Source organism: Carcharodon carcharias, chromosome 3 (genome assembly GCF_017639515.1).
Source record: "Carcharodon carcharias isolate sCarCar2 chromosome 3, sCarCar2.pri, whole genome shotgun sequence".
NCBI classification, from domain to species: Eukaryota; Metazoa; Chordata; class Chondrichthyes; order Lamniformes; family Lamnidae; genus Carcharodon; species Carcharodon carcharias.
In genome coordinates, this window is record NC_054469.1 from 220,584,550 (window position 1) to 220,610,652 (window position 26,103).

Below are 26,103 nucleotides of genomic sequence, written 5' to 3' on the forward strand. Positions count from 1 at the left end.
TGCTATCCCAGGAATCAATCTGGTAAACCATTGCTGCACTCCCTCTATGGAAAATACATCCTTCCTTAGGTAAGGAGACCAAAACTGTACACAATACTCCAGGTGCAGACCCAACAAGCCTCTGTACCAGGCCTGTCCAACCTACAGCCCGTGGGTCACAATCCAGCCTGCCAGGTCTCTCTATCTGGCCTGAGGACTCTTTGTTCAAACTATGGGTAAGTTCAATGACTGGAGGATGTTGCTCCTCCAATCACAGGCCGTTTCTCGCCCATGTTTGCAAATTCAGGAGAGGAAACAGTCCCTGGCTGGAGGAGCAGCGAGCAGTGTGAAAATGAGTGGCTTCTCTTTGTTTTCACAGCAAGTGCTCTCTCTGCTTTCCAATGTGCTCTCTCTCTCTGCCTCTTGTCCCCCTGCGCTGGTGCTGGACCCCGAAAGGAGCAGAGGGGTCAAGATGGCGGAGGGGTCCAGCAAAGCCACCAGGGACAGCAGAATCACAGCAACAGAGTCACCAGTTGTTGGAGGTCAGTCATCTCAGCTTCAGGACATCACTGCAGGAGTTCCTCAGGGTAGTGTCCTCGACTGAACTACCTTAAGCTGCTTCATCAATGACCTTCCTTCCATCATAAGGTCAGAAATGTGGATGTTGGCTGATGATTGCACAATATTCAGCACCATTTGTGACTTCTCAGATACTGAAGTAGTCCATGTCCAAATTCAGCAAGACCCAGACAATATCCACGCTTGGGCTGACAAGTGGCAAGTAACATTCGTACCACACAAGTGTCAGGCAATGACCATCTCCAACAAGAGAGAATCTAACTATTGTCCCTTGATATTCGATGGCATTACCATCACTGAATCCCCTACTGTCAACATCCTGAGGATTACCATTGACCAAAAACTGAACCGGACTAGCCATAGGAATACTGTGGCTACAAGAGCAGATGAATAACTCACCTCCTGACCCCCGCAAAGTCTGTCCACCATCTACAAGGCACAAATCAGGAGTGTGATGGAATACTTTCCACTTGCCTGGATGAGTGCAGTGCAAGAAGCTCAACACCATCCAGAACAAAGCAGCCCACTTGACTGGCACCCCTTCCCCAAATATTCACTCACTCCATGGATGCACAGTGGCAGCAGTGTGTACCATCTACAAGATGCACTGCAGGAACTCACCCAAGGTTCCTTAGACAGCTCCTTCCAAACCTATGACCGCTACCATCTAGAAGGACAAGGGCAGAAAATGCATGGAAACACTACCACTCAGAAGTTCCACTCCAAGCCACTCGCCATCCTGACTTGGAAATATATCACTGTTCCTTCACCATCGCTGTGTCAAAACCCTGGAACTCCCTCCCTAACAGCACTGTGGGTGTACCTACACCACATGGATTGCAGTGGTTTAAGAAGGCAACTCACCACCACTGCCGAACAAAAATACTCACCCTTCTCCTCTCCCGGCCTCCCCAAAAAGCTATTCACAAAGCAGCTGAGGAGAGAAGGAAAACACAGGCTGAAAGACAACCTACTTCCGACCCCCATTATCATATAAATTCAGCCGAGGCTTGCACAGAGTGTGTGCCACCAGAGGGAAACACAAGGTCAGTGATAGTTAACCGCAACTCCTTAGCTCAGCCCTGGTCCCCACCTCTTTCCAGGTGGCCATGGTTTGGGGTCCAGTCTACCTCTCTAGGTCCACTTCCTAAGCAGAAAGGCAAAAAAGTTTTAATTGGTTAACTCTGCTTTTTCATGATCATTTGCTTTTTATCAATTGCTTTTTTTCTTAAATCATCAATTTATTGCTTTGACATTGATTTGTTTTGTTGTGCCAATCCTTATCTTACTGATATTTACTCATCGGCCCCTTCAACATACAAAGATACGAAATAGGAGCAGCAGTAGGCCAATTGGCCTCTCAAGCCTGCCCTGCTTATTTACTTATTTAGTGAAGTGCTTGAAGGTCCTAACCCACATCAATCACCTGCACATGTGCCCAGTAAGACTGTCAAATAGAGTCTCACATCCAAAGCCCCGTTTCCCTGGTCCCCATGAGTAGGTTAAACAGTTGGGGGAAAGAAGTTTTTCCTGAATTCCTCATTGAATTTATTTATAAATTCCTTATTTATTAGTGACTGCCTTATGTTTCTGACCCTTGGTTTTGTACTTGCCACCTCCCCCACCACCCACCCCGTGCCCCCCGCAATAAGCTTGCGCACACGCACGCTTAGGTTTCTCATTGATTTTCTGATGATGTTTTCCTATCGTCTCCTTTTTCTATCACCTGCCAGGCACTGCCTGTTATTGTCAGCCAAATGAAAGAAAGGATATTTGTTGGGAAGGGGAATCATGTGAACATGCAGTAAGTAGAGGTGGGGAGGATTGATACTTTTCAGCCACCTCAACCCAGGTTCTTCAATAAAGCAAGCCACGTCCCTTTAAGAGCTGCAAGCACTGGAAACCACAAGCATCATTGATTATCAATGATTTATTAGCCCTTCATCCCCCAGACCCTGTGGTATGCCAATTTGTGAAAATAGTTCTGAAAATAAAGTCAAGGTCCTCTATTGGCACTTCTCAACACTAACAATGAAGTAAACTATTATATTTCTCCCTTGAAATGTTGGGGATAATTTTGACTGTGTGTTAGTGTATACCAGTTGCTCATTATGCATCTCTCCTGATGTTTATTCTGTTGAATCCAAAGATGTTAAAAATGGGGAGGGATGTAAAGGGTTTAGGACTGAGAGAACCCTAGAATTTCTGGGATTGGGAATATTACACAGACAACACAAAAAGTGACTTTGAAAAACAAGTTGATACTATTCCGGGGCAAAGTAAATTTGGGAGGTAGATCATGAGCCCCATGTGTCAACTTTCTCTGTTGAAGCGCCTCCCTTTTTGGGAGTGCGATGTGATTTCTGCCCTGAGCATTAAACAAAACTATAGGTGGCCTAAATCAACTGAATGATATAATTTAATGATATTGAATTGGGACCTCATGCTGCAAGAATTGCTTTTTGAGGGAAGGACAATATTAACGTTGGCAGCGTTATCAGTCCAATTTTAACTACAGTTGGCCAGATTGCTGAAATGCTGATTGTGATCCAGTCCATTCTGTAAGAATGAGTTAGTGTTTTATTTTCTGCTACTGATGTGAAGTCTATTTTAAGCAGATGATAAAAGTAAAGCTTGCAGCCACTCATTAGATTCCTTCAGATTTTCCTTACTGAATATAAATTAGTCATAAAGGTTTCATCTCATATATTCCATGACTGACTTTAGGGCATAGCCTGCCAACAATTTGACACCAGTGACTTCATAGCTCACCTGCTCGCTCCCTAAGTTGCCGCCAGGATTCTTTTTAATCATCTCCTCTTATTGTCCCAGCGAAATATTGTCAGCTGCAGAACAAAGTTCCTGTCTTGATTCAAAGTTAGATCAATATATTCATTACAGTGAATACTTAAGTCAGCCATGGAAGGTTCTGATGCTGCAGATGCGGACTGTAGTCTAAGTGTGTGAATTTTTCATCAAGTTTACTGCAGTGCAAAATTGATCCAATCCTGATTAGGTTATGTAGATATAATGGCGTGAAGGTAAAATATTGTTTTAATACTCCATTCTTATCAGTAATAATAACAAGTGTTACATGTACCATGAGTTATTTTGCTGCCATACAGAAGGTGAGAGCTGTTTATAATTTTCCTAACTATACTCATTCCAGGTACTGAAGTCAAATTTGAAACCCATATATCTTAAAAGATTTGCTAATTTAATCTTTATTGCAAGTCATTAAATGTTACAGTTGCTTAAGGTAATAAAAGCTTGATGCATATCTTTGACAAATTTCAGTGAAAAAAACAAGATTGAAATGAACTTGAATATATCTTAAATCTTCGAGCTGCTATTCTAGGAATTCATCATTTACAAGCTTAAATTATAACAGTCAAAACTACAGTACGTACTTCCACCAAATGTGTGATAACCCTTAATTAGCTGTTAACGCTTCAGGTATCATATTGGGTTTATGCACAACCCCAAGAATTTCTATAAAAGCCTGTAATAAAGTAAAATATTAAATTACTCAAATTGTAATTGGGTGGACACGTTAGGGGAGAGTTTAACTTCTTTCACCCAGTGGAAATGGGAGGTTGGTGGTGCTGTGTTACAGATCAATCATGGAGTCCAAGTTGCTGTGGCAACATGCGCTTTTCCATGCATGTTGTAGACAGCAGTTGTGGATAGTGATGATAGAGGATCCAACATTCTTTCCATCACATGGCTGGCCAGGAATCTCTCACAACCTTACCGCCTGCCATTGGCATGTGTTGGAAAGATTTCGGGTTGATGCTCAATCTGTTGGGCAACATTATGAACACACTTTCCTGGGCCATCAAGCCTTGGGGTGGGACTCAAACGCAGAGCTTCTGGCTCAGAGGAAGCGATTCTCCCACGGCGCTACAAGGCCTCCTAAATAAGAGGGTAGCAGAGCTAAAATATTGGTCTATTGGTTGAATCCAACCACTGCTCCTGTGCTGTTTGTTCCATTGGATCTCTGAGGCACTCGACTACATCAAGTGGGAATCCCATTAATCTATGCAAATTAGTGTTGAAAACCTTCCAGGTCTGAAATTGAGCTTCCAGCAATTAAAGATCAATTTCCAGGACACTGTTCTGAGCAGTTGAAAAGAAACCACAGGGGCCATTAAATGAATTATCATATTTCCATTTCAGCATGAATTCTTTCTCTTCTTAGTTAGAAAAATATTGGATGTGCCAAAATGAAAGATTGTTTGACTGGCAGTAGATTATCATCCAAACAGGTCATGAGGAGTGTGTTTGACTTCTAATTGCTTATGACAGGGAAAGGTTGTAAGTGTTGGATGACCAATAGCGTGAGAATAGGGGATGGGAGTGACTGGAGGCGGTGAGTCATGTGATGAAATCTCCAGGATGACCCCCGAGTAGGGTTGGCTCCAGATGCAATTTTAATGGTTCAGTATGTGAAGTGTGCACTGTGGATGTTTCGCTCTGTAAAACCTGGAGAGGTCTGAAAGAATAAGTTTCCAAATTATATTAGTGGGATCAGAGGGAGCAGAAATGCTTCTCTGTGCTTCACAGAAGTAATGTGGGCTAATGCTTTTAACATTGTAAAATGTTCCAAGGTGTTTCACAGGACTGTTATCAAAAAAAATTGAACACGGAGCCATGTATGTACATAAGGAGACATTACAGATGACCAAAGCTTGGTCAAAGTGGTAGATTTTGAAGAATCTCCTAATAGAGGAAAGAGTGATAGAAAGGTAGGAAGGTTTAGGGTGGGAATTCTAGAGGTTAGGGTCTTGGCAGCTGAAGACACCTCCAACGATGCTGGAATGATGGAAATCAATTATGCACACAAGACCAATATTGGATGAAGACAGAAACATCGGATGGTTGTGGGGGCTAAAAGAGATTAGAGAGAGATAGGGAGGGTGAGGCTATGGAGGGATTTGAAAACAAGGGTGAGAGTTTTGAAGTTGAGGCACTGCGGACCAGGAGTCAATGTAAGCCATCGAGCACAAGGTTGATGAGTAAACATGAGTTGGTGTGAGTCAGGATATAGATAGCAGAGTTTGAATGAACTCAAGTTTATAGAAATAGAAAAACATTTTGCTCAGTTTTCAAATTTAATTGGGAATCTTGTGATGAACAGCGTAGAATATATGCATAATGTGAAGATCATTACATAGGGAATTTTATCACTGAGTGTTCTCTTGAAAATTAAGGCACAATGGTTTGGTGATGAAGATCAGGAAGGTTTGAAATCATTATATGTAGATTTAGCATGTGTCAGGACAGCAATGGAGAGCTATAAATGACACTTGTGTCCATGAGCCAAGGAAATCAGCCAATTAACGTGGAAAGCCTAAAGAAAATCTACATTGATAGTAAGAAAGTAGAAGTGTTACATGAGTTAATATTCATGGAAAGATTTGACCCTGAAATTCTACAGTTTCTCCTAATTAATTGCCATAACTTCAGTAAAAGATCAGTGGAAAGTCCAGCTCTCCCAGGGAAATGTACTTCATGTCACTTCAAAGTTACAGTGGGAGAGCGGGAGTGCCTTTGGCAAATTTTGGTGTCCATTATGTCTAACAAAAGGGGATGTAAGAAATTAGTGAAGGGATATAATGCTTTTCATGTGTGTTTTCAAAGACTGTAGTAAGTACCCTGCAGGAGGAGAAAATGTGAGGCTGGATGCAAAGGGTCAGTGATGAAGGCGGATAAACAATTGTTTCAGAAGGTTCTGTGCAAGGACCATATTAACTGTAAAGTCAGAGTGGTCACTGAAGTAGTTTGCACAGTATATAAGTGAGGATTATTTAAAGGTGATCAGATAAATATCACCTGGGATGATATGTTGAATACTAAATTGAAGTGCCAGGGCTATTGATGAAAAAGATCTAACAGAAAGGTGACATACTGTGGAGAGTTCTAGGACCGGATTTTCACAGTCATGGAGACTCCATGAACCTTTAGAAAAGGCAGGCATGACCCAATTCTAGACTCCCAGCCTCCATTCCTGGCACCCCAATTTTCACTGGCTTGGGATAAGGATGTGGGTAGCGAGCCTGCACCCTGCATTCCTAACCGAGTTGGCTCCATTATGGGGGTAGGCATCTACTACACAACCACGTCCCCTGCAATTTTCGTGGAGTTGGGCTAAGTTCTCAGGGACTCGCTGTTCATGGACCCTCAGAGGAGTCTGAAGCTATAGTCTGGTTGTGGGAACCTTTTGGAAAGTAACTTCAAAAGGCGTTACCGACTCCCCTATATGGGAGTGAAAATTCTGTGTTAGAAGTGTTAGAGGGACAAATTTGAAGAGTTATACAAGTTGAAATATTAACTCTGTTTCTCTATCCACAGATGCTGCCAGACCTGCTGAGTTTTTCCAGCATTTTCTGTTTTTATTTCAGATTTTCAGCATTGCAGGATTTTGCTTTTATATCTCTGTGCCAGGAATAAGAGCCCTGGATGCAGAACCATTTGCTCAAACGTTTATGCGAGGGGATGGTATTGACAGATAACACATACGATGATGTAAAGACGGCAAAAAATCTCACGTTACGTTTGTTAAACTCAGTAGCGTGGTGGTCAACCCTGGGTCATCCTAACTTGATGTTCCTCCCAATGGCACAGCCTCAGTTATAGGCTGTCACATCGTATACCTTTTCTCTTTATTTGCAATCATCTCCATGAGGTCAGCATTAGGAACATAGGGAATAGGAGCAGCAGTAGGCCATATCAGCCCCTAAAGCCTGCGTGGAATGTGAACGATTGAGGTGTTGAGGGACAGGCCAGGGGTGTGGGAGAAGGGAGGTCCAGCTGCCACTGAACCTTAAGGTGCAGGCGCCTCAGTTAGAAGGGGTTTTCTGATGGACCCCATACCCACCCCCAAACTCCCGCTTCCCACCCAAGGCCTCAGCCTATTAATTTTCGGGTTTCCTCTGGGCCAGGTAAATCCTCCCACCAGCCTTAAAATTGAGGCTGGATGGGAAAGGACCCTTAAGTGGCCAATAGTTGGCCGCTTAAGGGCCTCAACTGGGGCAAGAACGGGCGGCCCATCCAATCGGGTCTTGCCCGCCCCAGCGTAAAATTGTTGCAATGGTTGGGAATCCAGTGGGAAGCCTTTTCCTTCTGTTTCATGATTCCCTCAAGCCCCCCCAGCCCCTCCCCTCCCCACCCCCAATCTTAAAATCCTCCGACGGCAGACATGGGTTGGCGGGTGGGTGGGGGAGAAGGCGTGAAATTCAGGCCTATGTTTCACGCAATGCTTGCTCCAGCAGCCTGCTGAAACTATCTATTAGTCACAAAATGGTGTCCTTGTACAAACTGAAACCCAAACCCAACCTCACTTAGTTATAACTTATCTGTGACTTAACTAGCTACGACTTACTGATGGATGGGCCAATTTACATGTACGGTTATGATCTCCAAATTGAAATGTTCAAGTTGATTTGCCCCATCAGCCTGGCTAAGAAATGGTGCATCTGGGAGTGATAAAAGAATTTTGGGATATTTATGTAGTCACAGGCAATTTGCCGAAAAGCCCTTTGCTTTAATTCAACTTTTGCCATTATGAGAACAAAAGTGGTGTTGTACCAGAGTATTTAATAAAACTAAAGTTCTGATGTCTAGAATTGCACCTCATGAGGATGAGTTTTCCTTGATCGTGTCTCCATTACTGATAGTTATACCATGCAGGGCTGTAAAATGATTTGCTTCTGCCAAAGCTACTGAAAGCAAGTTACCTGATCATGCATTCGCTGTTTGTAGGAAATAGTTTGAAGCAATTTGGTGAGGGTCTTTTTTGCCTGTAAAGCAACAGTAAAATGAATCCATCCATTATAAGTTTCCTTGGAAGGTCCTGGCAACTGTGAGGCTCTTTCCTTAATTCACAAGTTCTACGCCCCAGACACACACAGCTCAGTCTCAATTCATAGTTCATTTCTGGTTATTTTTAGCAGCGCTGTATCTGCTATCTGCAGAAAAGTGTGTCTGTAAAATTGGCACGTGCATCTCTGACAAATAGAGGGGGAGAGAGAAGGTTACAAAGATAAGATTGTATGACTGCACCTGTCAGATATAGGGAGGTATAAGGCTTTCATGGAAGAAATGAGTAATTCAATAACTCAGTATCATATGCAGTTCCTAATGGGAGGCTGGTTGGCTGTATGCTAATATAATCCAATTTTTTTGAGGTAATGTTATTTATTGAGTCAATTTGGGCATCATCGAACTCCAGTCATTTTCTGGGTGGCAAACACAAGATCATTCCTTTACAAGGAGATAAGGTTAAGGATGTGTCTGGTGTCCATGATAAATACTCTTGTCAGGGTGTCTGTCTGAATGTTCTTACACTGACCTTCATGCTCAGATTTCTGAAATGTGATCCCAATGGATGAAAATCTTTGCTAGAGGCATGAATTTATAAAACCTACTCACATACTTACTGGTTCTGTGCACAGGTATCTGACATTGCCAAGTGGTATGTTTGCCAGGTAGTCAGTAATGGATCTGTGCCATCTGAGGGAAAACTATAGTAGTTCCAAGTGCCCCATCCTCCTCCCTGACCCACCTTTCCATGCAGTGTGTACACTAATTTTACCAACTTTCTTTGTCTCTCAGAGATGTTTCAAAACCTTTCGCCCTTGAGTATAGCCACCACACCTCCAGTCACTGTTCCCCCACATGTTCCATTCAGAAAGTCTATTCACTCACAAACAAGGCAGTGCCACCCCTAAACTTATTGTGGATAACTAATAATATCCTGACTTTTCATTAGGACTTGACTAATGGGTGGTGATGCTTTTTTGTTAATATTCATTCACGGGATATGGGCTTCGCTGGCTGGGCCAGCATTTATTGCCCATCCCTAATTGCCCTTGAGAAGCTGGTGGTGAGCTGCCTTCTCGAAACGCTGCAGTCCGTGTGGTGTAGGTACACCCAGAGTGATGTTAGGGAGGGAGTTCCAGGATTTTGACCCAGCAACAGTGAAGGAATGATATCATATTTCCAAGTCAGGATGGTGAGGGACTTGGAGGGGAACTTCCAGGTGGTAGTGTTTTCATGTATCTGCTGCTTTTGTCCTTCTAGATGGTAGTGGTCTTGGGATCGGACAGTCTAAGGAGCCTTGGTGAATTCCTGCAGTGCGTCTTGTAGATAGTACACACTGCTGCTACTGTGTGTCAGTAGTGGAGGGAGTGAATGTGGTGCCAATCAAGGGGCTGCTTTGCCTTGAACGGTGTCAAGCTTCTTGAATGTTGTTGGAGCTGCACTCATCCAGGCAAGTGGAGTGTATTTAATTACATTCCTGACTTGTGCCTTGTAGATGGTGGACAGGTCCTGGGGAGTCAGGAGGTGAATTACACGTCACAGGATCCCTAGCCTCTGGCCTGCTGTTGTTGCCACTTTATTTATATGGCTAGTCCAGTTCAGTTTCTGGTCAATGGTAAACCCCAGGATGTTGGTAGTGGGAGATTCAGTGACGGTAATGCCATTGAACATCAAGGGGCGAAGGTTTGATTCTCTCTTGTTGCAGATGGTCATTGCCTGGCACTTGTGTGGTGCAAGTGTTATTTGCCACTTGTCAGCCCAAGCCCGGATATTGTCCAGGACTTGCTGCATTTGGACATGGATTGCTTAAGTATCTGAGGAGTCAAGAATGGTGCTGAACATTGTGAAATCATCAGCGAACATTCCCACTTCTGACCTTATGATGGAAGAAAGTCATTGATGAAGCAGCTGGAGATGGTTGGGCCAAGGACATTACCCTGAGGTACTCCTGTAGGATGAATGACCTCCAACAACCACAGCCATCTTCCTTTATGCTGGGTATGACTCCAAGCAGCAGAGAGTTTTCCCCTGATTCACATTGACTCCAGTTTTGCTAGGGCTCCTTGATGCCACACTCGGTCAAATGTGGCCTTGATGCCAACGGCAGTCACTCTCACCTCACATCAGGAGTTCAGCTCTTTTGTTCACATTTGAGCCAAGGCTGTAATGAGGTCAGGAGCTGAGTGACCCTGGCAGAACCCAAACTGGGTGTCAGTGAGCAGGTTATTGCTAAGCAAGTGCCACTTGATAGCACTGTTGATGACCCCATCCATTACTTTACTGATGATCGAGAGTAGACTGATGGGGTGGTAATTGGCCAGGTTGGATTTGTCCTGATTTTTGTGGACAGGACATACCTGGTCAATTTTCCACTTAACCAGGTAGATGCCACTGTTGTAGTTGTATTGGAACGGCTTGGCTAGGGGTGCATCAAGTTCTGGAGCACAAGTCTTCAGTACTATCGGCGGAATATCATCGGGGCCCCTAGCCTTTGCAGTATCCAGTGCCTTCCGTCGCTTGTTGATATCACGTGGAGTGAATGCGGAGTCTAGGGTGACGCCATAGAGTGCCACTTGTTAGCCGAATCCAACATCGACTTCAAGCATGCTTTGGAACTTTATCTCGCAATGGAAAGAGCCACGAAAGACCCAAGGGCTTTGCAGCATGTAGCTAATGACGCCGTACTCCATGTTGGGCAGGAGCGTGCCACTGAGCGTGACGTGAGAAACAGAACAGCAGATTTTAAACCCGATTCTATGCCCACTGCAAAAAGACTTAGGAAACCTAATGGTAACACATCAGATAATAAGATACACATTTGCTACAGATGTGGAGGAAACCTTGGAGCAGACGCTTGTAGTTTCAAAGAGGCAGAATGCAACTATTGCCACTGGAAAGGGTATCAGAACAAAAGATAGGCAAACAGCAAAACAACAAACGAATCTGATTGAGCTAACTGATACAGCAAAGGCTGAGGCTGCTACTCCTGATGTATACTCTCTGTATCATATGACTGCTATTAAATCCATTACAGTGACAGTGCAAGTGAATGGCAAGCAACTGCAGATGGAGGTGGAAACCGGTGCTTCAGCCACTGTTGTTGTGGAGCACATGTTCAAGTACCTCAGTGAAGGGAGTCGGCCATTGACATTGGCGCGGACAAATGCCAAGCTGAGAACTTACACTGGAGAACCCATCCAGGTCAAAGGCATTGCTGCTGTCCCAGTCTGCTACAAACAACAGACAGCCCAATTGCCTGTAACACTCATAACAGGGAGGGGCCCAGTCTTTTGGGTCAAGAATAGCTGCAGAAAATAAAACCTGACTGGTCAGAAATATTCCATTTGAAACCCAATGGAATTCCAGAGCTCCTGAAGAAACACAAAACTGTTTTTCAAGGTGAATTGGGAACACTAAAAGGCCTGCAAGCTAAAATATATGTCAATCCCCAGGCAACGTCACGTTCCTTCAAGGCCAGACCTATGCCTTACTTGCTAAAGGAAAAAGTGGAAGCAGAGTTGCGCAGGTTGGAGAACCTGGGAATAATTCAACCTGCCCATTTTGCTGAGTGGGTCACACCCATAGTCCCAGTTGTCAAGCCCGACCAGACTATACCTGTATGAGGTGACTACAAACTGACAGTCAACAAAGCGGCAAGTGTAGACAAATAACCAATTCCTAAAACTGATGACTTGTACACCAAGTTAGCAGGAGACAAGTCATATACAAAACTAGACATGAGTCATGCCTATCAACAAATGGAATTGGATAGCACATCAAGGAGAATATGTGACAATTAATACCCATAAATGTCTCTACCAGTACACCAGCATGCAGCTACGCCTGGTGGCCAGGAATAGACAGTGGCATGGAGAGCATAGTTTCATCAGCATGTGCTATCTTTCAGCGAACCATGGAGAGTCTCCTGCTGGGACTTCCATGTGTGGTCATACACTTAGAAGACATTCTCATCACTGGACTGACTGAAGCTGAACATTTAGCCAACCTTGAGGAAATGCTGAGAAGATTTATGGAAGCAGGTGTGTGTTTGAAGTGAGAAAAATGCACATTTCAAGCATCAGAGGTAACCTACCTGGGCCACAGAGTGAATGCTATGGGGTTGCATCTTGTTGAAGACGAGGTCCAAGCCACTAAAGATGCACCATCACCCTCTAACGTGACAGAGCTTGATTATTTCCTGGGCATGATTAATTATTATAGCTATTTTTTACCTAATCTATCCGCTGTACTGGCACCACTACATTTGTTGCTGAGGAAGACCCACCGCTGGTCATGGGGTTCACAGCAAGAAGAAGCCTTAGTAACAGCGAAGAAACTGCTTCATTCATCATGCTTGTTGTACATTATGAACCATCTAAAGAACTAGTGTGACATGTGATGCTTCTCTTTATGGTGTAGGAACCATTCTATCACATCAAATAGAGGACAGATCAGAATGACCTATTGGCTTCATTTCAAGAACACTTACCCAAGCTGAAAAGGGCAAACCTCAGTTGGATAAAGGAAGATTGTTGGTTGTATTCAATGTCAGGAAGTTTCACCAATACTTACGTTTACAATTCTGTCTGACCATAAGCCACTGACAGGTTTGTTCAGCGAAGACAAAGCGATTCCATCCATAGCTTCAGTGAGAATCGAACATTGGGCTTTGATGATATCAGCTTATGAGTACACATTCATGTATCACCCTGGCTCGCATAGACTGCCCTGGCTCACAAATAGCCAATGCAGATGCACTTAGTCATCTTCCATTACTGGGTAGTCTTGTCAATACTCCCGTGCCACAAGAGTTAATGTTATTGTTAAATTTCTTGGATCCATCACCTGTATGTGCCAAACAGATCAAGAATTGGATGAACAGAGACCCAGAACTGTCAAAAGCCAAAAACTTTGTTTTACAAGGATGGCCAAGAACATTGTGCCGAATGACTCATGACCATTTTATTCCAGAAACACCGAACTGAGTTGTCAAGATGGAATTTTGCTGTGGGGTTCAAGAGTCCTGGTCCCATCACAGGGTAGAGAGTCACTCTTGGCAGAGCTCCACAGTGCACACCCAGACATATCGAAGGTGAAGATGTTAGCATGCAGCTACGCCTGGTGGCCAGGAATAGATAGCGACATAGAGAGCATAGTTAAACACTGTTCCCTTTATCAGCAATACTGGAAGCTGCATGTTTCAGCTCCTCTTCATCCATGGGAATGGCCTGGTTGACCTTGGGTCAGACTGCATATTGACTATGTGGGACTGTTTCTAGGCACCGTGTTCCTATTAATTATTGATGCACATTCAAAATGGCTTGACATTTTCATAGTAAGAGCATTAACTCCAACCGCAACTATTGAAAAGCTGCGTCATTCCTCCAGCATAATGGTTTACCTGAGATTCTTGTTTCTCATAAGGGATCTTGGACAAGACCTGAACAATATCCAGGCTTGAGCTGACAAGTGGCAAGTAAAATACATGCCACACAAGTGTCAGGCAATGATTCTCTTTAACAAGAGAGAATCTAACCACCGCCCCTTGATGTTCAATGGCATTACCATTACTGAATCCCCCACTGTCAACATCCTGGGGGTTACCATTGACCAGAAATTGAACTGGACTAGCCATAAAAATACCTGTAGCTACAAGAGCAGGTCAGACGCTAGGAATCCTGCAGTGAGTAATTCACCTCCTGACTCCCCAAAGCCTGTCCACCATCTACAAGGCACAAGTCAGGAGTGTGATGGAATACTCCCCACTTGCCTGGATGAGTGCAGTTCCTACAACACTGAAGAAGCTGGACACCATCTAGGATAAAGCAGCCCACTTGATTGGCAACACATCCACAAACATTCATTTCCTCCACCACCTACGCACAGTAGCATCAGTTCTGTCGAAGGGTCATGAGGACTCGAAACATCAACTCTTTTCTTCTCCGCCAATGCTGCCAGACCTGCTGAGTTTTTCCAGGTAATTCTGTTTTTGTTTTGGATTTCCAGCATCCACAGTTTTTTGTTTTTTGTTTTTATCTCTTGGAAATATATCTCCATTCCTTCAGTCACTGGGTCAAAATCCTGGAACTCCCTTCCTAACAGCACAATGATGTATCTGCACCACACGGACTGCAGTGATTCAAGAAGGCAGCTCATCACCACCTTCTCAGGGGCAATTAGGGATGGGGAATAAATGCTGGCCCAGCCTGCAAAGCCCACATCCCGTGAATGAATAAAAAAAACAGCTTTCACCAGCTTGGAATTTCAGAGATTTAGCTGAACGGTCTCTGGCACATAAAGACTGTTCTCTGGCATCCTTCACCCAATGGTCTTGTCGAGAGGGCCATCCAGACCTTTAAAGCTGATATGAAGAAGTTATCCGGAGATACTCTGGAGTCTCACCTTTCCAGATTTCTCCTAAGTTACTGTACAACACCACATGCTGCTACAGGCTTGACACCATCAGAGTTACTGATGCAACACTGTTTGTGTATGCATTTACACTTGGTGTTTCCAGATCTAGAGAGGAAGGTAACACAGAGCCAGAATAATCAAAAATTGAACCACTATCGAGACAGCAAGGCTCATATGTTGCATGTAGGTGACACTGTGTATATGTGTAATTCTGGAAGTGAACCCTGTTGGACTTCAGGAGCTATCATCTCAGGGACTGGTCCATCATCTTTTCAAGTGCAAGTCAAAGATAGAATTGTAAGTAAACATGTAGCTCATAATCCGGGCGAGAGAAACATCCCAACGAGTGCACAATCAACCAGTGATTGATGCTTCACTGCCGACTTCTGAGGTATGTGATCATCCTGGAGCTGAATTCCAGATGTGTCTAATGAGTTGTCAAATACAGAACTACCCAGTTCCAATGATATATTTCCTAGCGCAGTTCCAGATCCCATTAATCCTGTTCAGGAACCTCCTTCAGTAGATCTCCGCCACTCTAACAGTCTCTGCTGAGCTCCTCAGAGACTTGATCTGTAGTCACTAGAGACTGTACTGCTGTTTGCTGGTGTTTATGACTTTTTAAAAATGTTATAAATGTTAGAAACTAAAAGGGGGAGGAAGTGTAGTAAGCAGATGTATTGTCCTTTCCTCCTGTCAATCACCCATCATGTGATGCGATTATGGGGGCTTCTGCCAATAAGCTTATTGCACAGGTAATCCTGTGGGCGGGGCTTCTGATGGACAGTGCGCATCAAGCATGAAATCACCTCTACATAGCTCCGAAATAAAGTTTAACCTTTTCCTCACCAAACCTGCTGCTCCAGTGATCTATTTCATTCACCGAGGAAGGACACACTTGCCATAGGGGGATCGCAACAGAGGTTCACCAAACTGATTCCTGGGATGGTGGGATTGTCCTGTGATGAGAGATTGAGGAGACTGGGCCTGTATTCCCCAGAATTTAGAAGAATGAGAGGTGATCACATTGAAACTTACAACATTTTTACAGGGTTCGACCGGGGAAGGTGCAGGATGGGTGTTCCCCCTGGCTGAGGGAATCTAGAACCAGGGGATATAGTCCCATAATAAGGGGCAGACCTTGTGGAACTGAGATGAGAAGGCATTTCTTCACTCAGGGAGTGGCAGATCTTTGGAATTCTCTACCCCAGTGGGCCATGGAAACTCAGTCATTGAGTATGTTGTCAAGACAGAGATCGATAGGTTTCTAGATAATAAGGACATAAAGGGATATGGGGATAGTGTGGGAAAATGGCACCGAAGTAGAAAACCAGCCATAATCTCATTGAATGATACAACAGGTCAAATGGCCTACTCCTGTTCTTATTTCCTAAGTTCCTTCCAACTTCATTTCTTTCTGCATCAGCTCCTTGGAACGAAAACTTTGCTGCACTTTGCTTATGCAAAGTTATTTATTCATTCATTTACTTTTTTAATGTACTTACTTATTAGTTCCAACAAGCATCAACACTAAGATAGGAACATGAGACTTAAGAGCTAGGGTAGGCTATTTGGCCCTTCGAGCCTGCTCCGCCATTCAATAAGATCACTTTTATGGAGGTGATAGGGGTCTCACTTGCTGGGGAGAGTTGGCAAGAAAAATGCGATATGTCCTTCGGGGAAGGCCTGTTGAATTGCAGGCCAGTCAGGCAACTAATAGACTGTCAGTGGGCCTTCCACAGGGTAAGGACCCTGGAACTGGGGGATAGAAGCACCCCCCTACCGCCCACTACCACCACCACCACCACCACCAACCCCCCCCCCCCCCGCCCCAGCCAAGAACTGCTGGTCAGTCAGAGGCTGGAAGCACCTTTACGCAGCAGCGCCACTAGGGGTAAGTGGTGGCTGCTGCCAGAATGACACCCACCTGAAACCCAGTATCACAGAGTGACCCAGGCCAGGGGTAAATGATGGCGGTTGGGGTTTTACTGGAGTGGGATCACAGGGAAAAGGGTTAAGCAGATCGACAGCAAGGGCAGGGGTCTCCCCTTCCTGATGTCGGGTCCCTCGATCAGGCACCAAGTGCCTTTGAATGACGGACCCACACCAACCCCTCACCTGAGACGGTAAGCAGCCCGCATAGGTTTGATCATTGTTCTCCCCGTGTGTCAAAAGACCTGCCTGTCATTGGATTAATACCAGTGGAAGCAGGAGGAGACCTATAAGTGTGTAGTAATTGCTGTCTTAAGGGCCTCAACTGGCAGTGGGGCAAGAAGGTTGTCCATGAGCCTTTTCATCATGGACATAATTGGGGTGGAGGCAGGAAGGTGACAGGGTTCCTACATGCCACCCTCACTCCTCATTAAATGCCCTCCCTTCTTCCAAACCCACCTCGAGGATGGCCCCATGTATCCCCCTCACAAACCTGCTTTCTGACTGGACCACATCAAACTTTTGTAGGCATCATTCTCCTCTGCCAAAACTGCCCAATAATCTCGGATAATCCTGAAGATCAAAGACAAACTTCCATATTATACCTCCATTACTAACTGTCTCCTCGACTGCCTCCAACAACAATGCAAGGAGCCCATGGACTTAGAGATCACCCATTCAATGGCCGTTGCTGCTCCCCTTCCTCTTTTCCACCAATGATTTATGGTATGCTCCCGTACCTTAGCCCTAAATCCCTATCTCTCTCTAGGTTCTCCCTCATCTCCCTCCATGGTCTCTCTGGGCTCATACTGTCCATGTTATGTTCTGTTCCCTTGAATCTGTACTCTCATTACACCACTGACCAACCACCCACCTCGGTATTATACATTTGATTTAACATTCTCATTAAGTTTAAAAGTCAAGGAGAAAATTTCCTCTTCATGAAGCTTTGCTTGTGCTTAATTACTTCTCTCAGGAGAGACTGAAACATTTGGGTAAAGACCAACAGAGCAAATAATTCCTGATCTGTGAAGGAAACATTTTTTTTAGGGTAAACAGTCTTTTGTCTTCTGGTATTTTGGGTTTTCATCTTATATTTGCCTGCACATTAATATGAAGATAAGCGTATTTCAAATAAGACCATGGAAATATGCTTTGAAAAGGTTTATACAAATTGCACTTGTCAACACTAACTTATTTCTCATTTAATTCTATATCTTTGTATTTCTCTGTGATAAATTTGTTCCCAGAAGTAAATTTAAGAGGCATTAAAAGGAACACATACTGACTGGGAAGAAAAATCTTTTTCTTGACACCTCATATTATTGTCAGTTCTATTGCAATTGTTGGATTGAGCCATTAAAGAACAGAGGACTACTATTACGATAATGGTTTCATTAGAAGTGATTCCTTCAATTGGAATTTATTTGCTAATGTAAGCACGTGACCACTGGTGAAATTAACCTGTGGCAAAGGAATTTTTGATTTGTGATTTTTTTTCAGCCACTAATAAGGTCATTGGATTTATTAAATACCCTTAAAAACTGACGTGATCCTTCTTAACACAGCCCAACCATGACTCTCTCTCCCAAGCTTTCATTTCCTTATTATTCGATTCATCGACACATGTAGACAGTTTGCAACAACAATGTGCCTTTAGAGTAATAAAATGTCTCAAGTTATGACATAAAGGGCCAGATGAGAAAGGGTGTATTTGGTGGTGGAAGCAAAAAAGACATAGGACAGAATTTAGGGAAGTAACTGAAGGGGGAGACAAAAAGGGCCTAAGGAAGGTAGTAAACATTGACAATGGTTGTGAAAAGCAGACAGGGAGAATGAAAGGCATTGATAAGAGAATTCTGAAGTTTGTGGTTGAAGGCTGTACAACTGATGGGCAAAGAGCATTGGGGAGGAAATCTCCATATTTCCCTGGTCTTATTCGAAATACCCTTAACTTCATATCAATGTGCAGGAAAATATAAGATGCAAACCCAAAATACCAGAAGACAAAAGACTGTTTAGCCTAAAAAAATGTTTCCTTCACAGATCAGGAATTATTTGCTCTGTTGGTCTTTACCAAACTGTTTCAGTTTGGCTAGAGGAAATCAGATTTGAAACACCAGGGTGTGTAGTTTGAAACATCATGCTGGAAGAGATTCCAGAGAAGAAAAGCATAGGAATACTAGCAGGTAAAGATAAGTTGATGCTTGGAGTACCTAATTAAATTTTACACATGTAACAAACACTATCCTGATTCAAACCTTTTATTTAGCTATGGCAAAACTGAAGTGCTTAAAACCTATAGATTACAAACACTGGAAAAAATGTCTGAAACAATCCGCAAGTTTACAGAGTTATAATGTTGCAGTTAAAGATTGAAGTAAAATGAAATGACATTTCTAACCTTGCTGCTTTTTTTGCAGCAAGCTGTGAATTCAAGTACTTTGCATTTGTGTTTTCCAATTACTGCAGCTTTATCCAATTAATTTTAGCTCAATAAAGGTTCTGGATGTTAAAATCCTCATGGCTTAATTTTTGTCTGTCACTCCTGGGAAGGTGACCTTGAGCTGGTAATATCTATGCAGTTTGAGACATGTATGCTGTTTGGCATTTAAGCTTGATCCTCATGGACACAAGGTTTGTTCAGAACAGTGAACCCTTTCAATTCAAAAATTTCAGTCACCTCGTGACCTGAATAAGATTGAGGGTTTTTCTGGGTGCCAGAAACAGTTTCGGTAAGAAAACAATAGCAATTACTCAACAGTCTTGTTTACATAAATTTACATGAGGCTGCCTTCCGATCTGCAGCTGCAATTAATATGCAATAGAGTTAATCCTTTCAAAGATTTGAATCTGTACAAATGCATTTCTGTGATACCACAAGAAAATATTTGTTAGACGTTGCGTTTGAACATACTGCTGAGCATTTTTCACTTGATTGCATTAGTGCCATGGATCCAAATTTGAGCACTACGTTTATTATGAACATTATTTAATATTTTTGTGGTTAATATATCTTGTCTCATGGGCACCCAGGTCTGTGGGACATTTCAAGAGAGTTAATAGGGGATTTCTCTCAAAAACACACCAGGCAAGGATTTTGATGGAGCTAACACTTCACTTTTTTGTACCTGCCCCAAGATGCTCAGGAACCCTGTGTAAACAGAGCTTCTGCCACAATTTTGTTAGTTACGAAGGCGGGACAGAAATGCTTCCATCAAAATTCCCAACTACTATTAGCAACACGTTAGCAGTGCTACCCATTCATAGTAAATGAGTAAAAGCCTGAATTAAAGGGCAGGGGAAGTTTGGAGAGGCTGGATCTGTATCCGATGGAGATCAGAAGAATGAGAGGTGATCTTATTGAAAGAGATAAGATCCTGAGGGGACTTGACAGGGTAGATGCTGAAAGAGAGAGTAGAACTAGGGAACACAGTTTAAAAATAAGAGGTCTTCCATTTAAGGTGGAGATGAGGTGGTCATCAATCTTTGGAACTCTCTTCCCCCAAGGAGTAGCGGAGGCAGGGTATTTGAACATTTTTAAGGCCGACTAACAAGGGAGTCAAAGGTTATCAGGGGTAGATGGGAATGTAGATTTGAGACCACAATCAGATCAGCCATGATCTTACTGAATGGTGGAGCAGGCTTGAATAGCTGAATGACCTGCTTCTGCTTCTAATTCATATGTTCATTTATAAAAGAGTGGCAAAAAGATTTTGAAATGAGGACGTTAGGTATAACATTACTAGCGTCAATGTCCAGGATGCTTCCTCATCAATATTAAAGGGCTTTACAAGAGAACAGGGGACCAATTTTCCTCCTTCTAGAACCACACACTGGGTTCTGGGGCAGTGGGCATAGGAAATTATGAACAGGAGTTTCCACCCTCCCTTTCACATCTGTACATTTCCAGCAGCCTGTGTTCTACGGTACTGGTGCATGAGTGGTTTCTGAGCACATCCTGTGCATTTTCCTGAGTTCCCACAAGCTGGACACTCACTAGCATCTTTCGGAATATGTTCACCTTGGAAGTTGTGACCGACCCTATCAGATTGGAGGATCTGAGAAATGGGCCATTGGCACCTCCTGAAAGGGCAGCAGGGCATTGGAATATGGCTGCAAGCATGAGAAGTAGGTCTGGAAGGCATGTTTTTTTTTGGGGTGGGGGGTGGGGGGAGGTGGGGCAGTATCCGGAAGATTCCAAGGCCTGAGCAGTGGGTCGAATTCCCTCCTCCTGATCGGACGTGTCTCCTTGTTCTGAGGAAGTGTTTTCACATCCAGGTGAATGTCATGGAAATTTCTTCCAGGGTCAGCTGCACCTAGTTGGCTGCAGTGTAGACTTGGCAGAACCAGGGCCAGGATGAAGAGACAAGTTTCCAGCTCTCTACAACAAGCATTCAACACGATCACATACCAACATACAAACAGTTGTAGACTTTTAAAAAGATTGACCTAAATGTTTGTACCACTATTGTAACTCCGCTGTTTAAGAAGGGCTGTAGAGATAAGCCAGGGAACTGCAGGCCAGTGAGTCTCACGTCAGTGGTAGGGAAACTATTGGAGAAAATTCTGAAGGAGAGAATCTATCTCCACTTGTAGAGGCAAGGTTTGATCAGGGAGAGTCAGCATGGCTTTGTCAGAGGGAGGTCATGCCTAACAAATTTGATTGAATTTTTTGAGGAGGTGACCAGGTGTGTAGATGAGGGTAGTGCAGTTGATGTAGTTTATATGGATTTCAGCAAAGCCTTTGACAAGGTCCCACATGGGAGACTTATAAAGTGGCAACGCAGGTGGATAAGGTAGTCAGGAAGGCATATGGCATGCTTGCCTTCATTGGCAGGGGTATTGAGTATAAAAGCTGGGAAGTCATGCTGCAGCTGTATAGAACCTTGGTTAGGCCATACTTGGAATATTGCGTGCAATTCTGGTCGCCACATTACCAGAAGGATATGGAGGCGTTGGAGAGAGTGCAGAGGAGGTTTACCAGGATGCTACTAGCCTGGAGGTTATTACCTATGAGGAGAGGTTGGAGAAACTCGGATTGTTCTCACTAGAGCGACGGAGATTGAGGGGCGACTCGATAGAAGTTTACAAAATTATGAGTGGCATGGACAGAGTAGATAGTCAGAAGCTTTTTCCCAGGATGGAAGAGTCAATTACTAGGGAACATAGATTTAAGGTGAGAGGAGAAAACTATAGGGGAGATGTGCGGGGCAAGTTTTTGACGCAGAGGGTAGTGAGTGTCTGGAATTCACTGCCAGAGGAGGTGGTGGAAGCAGATACGATAGTGGTGTTTAAGAGGCAGCTTGACAAATACATGAATAGGATGGGAATAGAGGGATATGGACCCCGGAAGTGCAAAATGTTTTAGTTGACAGGCAATATGATCGGCGCAGGCTTGGAGGGCCGAAGGGCCTGTTCCTGTGCTGTACTTTTCTTTGTTCTTTGTTCTTTGTTCTAAGGCAAATGCACATGGGAAACAGGGTAATTTGATAAGGTGGATTCAAAATTGGCTTACTGGTAGAAGACAGAGGGTGATGACAGCAGGATGTTTTAGTGACTGGAAGCCAGTGTCCAGTGGCGTATCACAGGAGTCTGTGCTGGGTCCCCTATTATTTGTCATTTAAAGAAACAACATAGTTGACTGTGTCGGGGATAGGATTAGTAAGTTTGCAGATGACACAATGATTGTCCGGGTGGTTAACAGTGAGGTTGAGTGTCTTGAGCTACAGAAAGATATAGACAGGATGGTCAAATAGGCAGATAAGTGGCAGCTGGAATTTAACCCTGAAAAGTGTGAGGTGATACACTTTGGAAGGGGTAACTTGACAAAGAACTATTTAATGAATGGCATGACACTAGGAAGCTCTGAGGAACAAAGGGAACTTGGTGTGTGTGTCCATGGATCTCTGAAGGCGGAGGGGCATGTTAGTGGGGTGGTGAAAAAAGCATATGGGATACTTGCCCTTATCAATCAAGGCATAGATTGCAAAAGTAGGGAGGTCAAGTTGGAGTTGTATAGAACCTTGGTGAGGCCACAGCTGGAGTACTGTGTGCAGTTCTGGTCGCCACATTATAGGAAGGATGTGATTGCACTGGAGGGGGCGCAAAGGAGATTCACCAGGATGTTGCCTGGGATGAAACATTTAAGTTATGAAGAGAGGTTGGATAGATTGGGTTGTCTTCGTTGGAGCAGAGAAGACTGAGTGGCGACCTGATCGAGGTACAAGATTATGAGGGGCGTGGACAGGGTGGATAGGGAGCAGCTGTTCCCCTTAGTTGAAGGGTCAGTCACAAGGGGGCATAAGTTCAAGGTGAGGGACAGGAGGTTTAGGGGGGATGTGAGGAAAAACATTTTTTACCCAGAGGGTGGTGATGGTCTGGAATGCGCTGCCTGGGAAGGTGGTGGAGGCGGGTTGTCTCACATCCTTTAAAAGGTACCTGGATGAGCACTTGGCACGTCATAACATTCAATGCTATGGGCCAAGTGCTGGTAAATGGGATTAGGTAGGTAGGTCAGGTGTTTCTCAAGTGTTGGTGCAGACTCGATGGGCCGAAGGGCCTCTTCTGCACTGTGTGATTCTGTGATTCCGTGATCCTGCTTTGTAATTTGGGCTTTAGGATAGGAATTTTAGAATGAGTTCACTTGGATTGGAGGCCACAACAAACATGTCAAACTGATAACTCTTGAAACTGAGATAGTCAAGATCATTATAATGTACACTGGTAAACACAGAGGCAGACAGACTTCTAGTCTGCTCAATGTTCTGGATGCTTGAGGCTTCACGAAAATAACTCAGTTTGAAAGAAAGGGATGAAGAAGGCTGGACTCACTCATTCAGGGAATACCTGAGTTATGGGATCTGTTCACTACGCACATCAGGATGAATTTGCACTTCAACAGCTGGGAAATAAAGTACCTGTCCTCAGATTTACAGCCTGACTTCATTGTCCACTGTCAATAAATGTGAAAATTCACACTATTGTGTTAGACCAACGTGATGTGGAACCCAGCTGTACTGACTGTGGCTGAGAGGACACTGGTCCTGAACAACAATGTGGAGCAAGGCAATACCAACAGTTGAGAGTCAACTGAACTATGAGAAAGTGGTAGGAGTGAGTGAGTTTATAGTCAGGGATATTTGTCAGTTATGATTAGGAGTCTCCAATGTCACAATCACCAGATAAGTGGTATTGAGCAAATTGTTGGAGCTGCGGGCTGACAAATCCTTGGGTCCTGATGGACTTCATCCTGGGGTCTTGAAAGAAGTGGCTAGGGAAATAGTCGATGCATTGGTTTTAATTTTCCAAAATTTTCTGGATTCAGGGAAGGTTCCATTAGATTGCAAAATAGCAAATGTAACTCCATTATTCAGAAAGGGAGGGAGACAGAAAGCAGGAAACTTTGGGGCTGTTAGCTTAACATCATTGCAGGGCACCTAGAAAAGTTTAAGGCAATCAGGCAGAGTCAACATGGTTTTGTGAAAGGGAAATTATGTTTAATTTAGTGGAGTTCTTTGAAGCAGTCACATGTGCTGTGGATAAAGGGGAACCCGTGGGTGTAATGTACTTGGATTTCCAGAAGGCATTTGATAAGGTGTCCCATGAAAGGTTATTGCGGGAAATAAAAGCTCATGATGTAGGGGGTAACATATTGGCATGGATAGAAGATTGGCTAGCTAACAAGGAACAGAGAGTAGCTACAAATGGATCGTTTTCTGGTTGGTGGGATGTAACGAGTGTTGTGTCAGAGATCAGTGCTGGGGCCTCAACTTTTTACAATTAAATGAATGGTTTTGGATGAAGGGACAGAAGGAATGATTGCTAAACTTGCTGATGACACAAAGATAGGTAGGAATGTAAGTTATTAAGAGCACATAAGGAGGCTGCAAAGTAACATAGGTTAAGTGAGTGGGCAAAGACATAGCAAATGGAATTTAATGTGGGCAAATGTGAAATTGTCCATTTTTGGCAGGAAGAATAAAAACGAAGCTTATTATCTGAATGGTGAGAGACTCCAGAGCTCTGCGATTCAGAGGGATCTGGGTGTCCTAGTACATAAATCAGAAAAGGCTCTTATGCAGGTGCAGCAAGTAATTAGGAAAGCTAATAGAATGTTATTGTTTATTGTGAGGGGAATTGAATACAAAAATAGGGAGGTTAGGTTTCAGTTGTAGAGGGCACTGGTGAGACCACATCTGGAGTACTGTGTACAGGATTGGTCTCCTTATTTAAGAGAAGATGTAAATACATTAGGGGTAGAATTTTCCCCCCATCAGGGGAGTTGTGCGGGAGCGGGCATGGAGCCGATCAGCACCCCCGATTGGGCCTGCGCTGCCATTTTATGTGGGCGAGCCACTTAAGGCTCATGCTTGCGAAAGAGGGCAGAAATCTCCCTGAGGCACAGAGCTGTCTCAGGGAGATTAGTTTAAGTCACAAAATTTTTAATAAAGAAAAAAATACTTAAGACATGTCCCCTCATGTGACAGAGTCACATGAGCTGGGACACGTCAATGAACTTTAATGAAAAAATTTATTTAGTTTATAAACCCTTCATGAAACCTCATCCTGCCCGTGGATGAGGTTCCATGAACAATGCGAAGGCCGCCTGGGCTCTTTGCCTGCCCCCCACCACCCCACCCCCAACCGCCAACCTTGAGGTTGGACGGGCAGCTTTCTCAATAGGCTTAATTAGTTCATTAATGGCCTTACCAGGCCTTTGACAGTTGGGCTCCACCGAACTAAGAATCTAAATGACGCGGGGTGATATCGGGACGCACGTCCGACATCCCCCCTTATCAGTTTACACCTCAGCGAGCGGGCCCCACCCACACTCACCAAGCCAAAGATTCAGACCCAGGAGAATTTCAGAGAAGGTTTACTAGGCTAATACCAGGAATGGGTGGGTTGTGTTTTGAGGAAAGGTTAGACAGGTTAGGTTTGTGTCCACTGGAATTTAGGAGACTTAGAGGTGACTTGACCAAAACCTTTAAAATACCCTTTGTGGGAGTATCTAGAACTAGGGATCAGTATTTGAAAATAAGAGGTCACTCATTTAAGACAGAGACGAGGGGATTTTTTTTCTCTCAGAATGCCTTCCTCAAGAGGCAGTGGAAGCCGAGTCTTGGAATATTTTTATGGCAGAGCTAGATAGATTCTTGATTAACAAAGGGTGAAAGGTTATTGGGGGTAGGCAGGAGTTTCCAATCAGGTCACCCATGATCTTATTGAATGGCAGAACAGGCTTGAAGGGCCAAGTGGCCTACTCCTGCTCCATGGTCATATGTTTGTATGTTTGTTTTCTGTTTGACCTTGATCGAAGAAGAATATGTTTTACTACCATGTGGAAAGAAATGCAATGATACAATTATTGAG